At 52.3% G+C, this 2,391-nt stretch overlaps 1 pseudogene; it reads right to left on the bottom strand.

Annotated features, from left to right (window-relative positions):
- Positions 1–1,019: 1,019 nt before the first annotated feature.
- On the bottom strand, positions 1,020–2,078 carry LOC121333316 (annotated as a pseudogene).
- Positions 2,079–2,391: the final 313 nt, after the last annotated feature.

The following is a 2,391-nucleotide window of genomic DNA, read 5'->3' as shown; positions in this document are numbered from 1 at the left end:
ACTCATTACAAGATGAGCTGTATAAAAGCCAAGGTTCTCTTAATCTATTTCTGAAAACATCTTCATCTCTGGGAACCGAGATCTTCTTCTGCTCTCCCTGAGGCACAGGGTCTCATTACTCTACTCTCTTTCTCTGAACAAACTCTTTTGTGATCACAGAGCTTTTGTCATGGAGGAATCCTTGGATATATGGAATTTGGGAGGAGGAATCTCAACTTTGACCACAGACACCCTGAGAAGAAATATGGTTCTTTTACATAGGAAGGAAAGCACCAAGCCACAGTGTTTAAAGGCGGGTGAGAGGCAGCCCCCAAGAGGCCAAGGGCAGCCAGGCCTGTCTGTCCAGGCAGATTTCACTTCAGAGCAATCCTTGGATATATGGAATTTTGGAGGTGCAATCCCAATTTTGGCCATGGGCACCTGGCAAAGATGGATGGAGGCAGATTCACAAATTTTGGCCATGGGTGCCTGATCCAGATGGGTGGTTTTTCTCCCATAAGAAAGAAAAGCACATGATCCCAGTGCTCGCTGCCCTCCCGCCTCCCATGGAAACCACAAAAGGCAAAGATCCGGGGCTGGGATAAGAACAATTTATTGAGAACAGCAACGTGACAATGAAGAAACAAGAACAGAAACCATATTGATAACAGATGGGATAAGAAGAACAATTAAGAGAGGAAACTACAACATCAACAACTGGCTCTTCCTGGCCACATACTTAACCCTGCCTAAAAGGACACCCTTCTCCTTGTTGGGAGAAAAAGTCCCTTTCCTGCCCCTGGCAATGACCTGAGGTGGGAGTGAATGTAATGACACAGCCACGGCCAGAACCTCATGTTCTTCGATCCCACATCATGCCATTGGCAGGGGCAGGAAAAGGGACAGGTGTCTTCCCAGCATGGATCATAGTGAACATGGATCACCAGGGCTCTTCGCAAGGTGGGCTCTTTAATGGGGGATGAAGCTGGAGCAGTGCACGAAGATCTTCCAAAGCAATTGGGGCTCTTGCAGGGCTTCCCTTAACTGTGACTCTGTTGGTGTCTGGTCAAGGCAGAGCTCTCTGTGAAGCTCTTCCCACACTGGGAACACTCGTAGGGCCTCTCCCCAGTGTGGATGCGCCAGTGGGTGATGAGGGTGGAGTTTTGCTTGAAGCCCTTCCTGCAGTCAGGGCAGCGGAAGGGCCTCTCATCCGTGTGAATTCTTTCATTCATGAGGAGACTAGAGCTGGTCTGAAACCTCTTCCCACACGTGGGGCACTCATAGGGCCTCTCTCCAGTGTGGATGCGCTGGTGCTTGACGAGGTCGGAGTTGTACTTGAAGCCCTTCCCACAGCTGGGACAGCGGAAGGGCCTCTCCTCTCTGTGAATCCGCTGATGCATGAGGAGACTGGAGCTAGTGGGAAACCTCTTCTGACACTGGGCACACTCGTAGGGCCTCTCCCCAGTGTGGATGCGCCGGTGGATGACGAGTTCTGAGCTGCAGCTCTTCCCCCACTCCCCACACTCATAGGGCCATTCCCCGGTGTGGATCATCTGGTGGCGGATCAGGTGGGAGCTCTGCCAGAAGCTCTTCCTACACTCCAAGCACTTGTAGGGCTTCTCCCCATCATGAAGCTGCTAATGGGAGACCAGGTCTGAGTTCTGCCTGAAGCTCTGGAACAGGGGGGGTCTTTGCCCCTCAGAGCACCCTGGGCTGGATTTGCAGGCCCTCCTCCTGCAGGATCTCTGAGGCTTTTCCTCCCCCTTGGATTTCTGCCCTGTTGCATTGCTCAGAACAGCCTCTGCCATGAGGTTCTGCTGTGGGGATTTGTCCTCCCTGGTCTCCATCCTCAGCTCCTTGTCTGGTGGAGGAAAGACAAGGAGAGGATTGGATTTGCCTCTGTACCATAGGGAAGGAGAAGGAGACCCCCCCCATGCATCCCCAGCAGGACGGCGTTAGCAGCGAGGTTGTCTTTCAGCCAGGGGCCATGCTGGGCTGGGAGATAGAACAGGAGAGAGGGGGAAAGGGGAACTGCCTTCCTCCTCACCTGCCTGCATGTCCCAGGCCATCTTCCTTTTCTTTACAGCCACCCCCTCCATTCGGCCAAGGTCTGGGAATGGGAAATCCTGTTTTGGGGAAAAACATAAGGTATGAGCATATTGGGTAATGGGATTCCTCCTGCCCAAGTCCCTCTCCAGTGTTGTGGCACAATTATCCTCAGAGGGGTGACTCTCTCTGGCCCTGGTCACCTTTGCCCTGAGCTATTACAGTTCCAATGCTGTTCCCTGTGCCTCCACACTCTGGAAGTCACTGGGAATCTGGTGCCTGTGTAAACCCCCAAAACACCGCGATTCAGTCCCACAAAATACACAAATAACTAAGATGCAGCAAAAAAACCCAACCCTGGGTTTC

Source organism: Onychostruthus taczanowskii, unplaced genomic scaffold (assembly GCF_017590055.1).
Source record: "Onychostruthus taczanowskii isolate IOZ18803 unplaced genomic scaffold, ASM1759005v1 scaffold1647, whole genome shotgun sequence".
Classification (NCBI taxonomy): domain Eukaryota; kingdom Metazoa; phylum Chordata; class Aves; order Passeriformes; family Passeridae; genus Onychostruthus; species Onychostruthus taczanowskii.
This window is presented reverse-complemented; position numbering and strand designations above follow the sequence as displayed.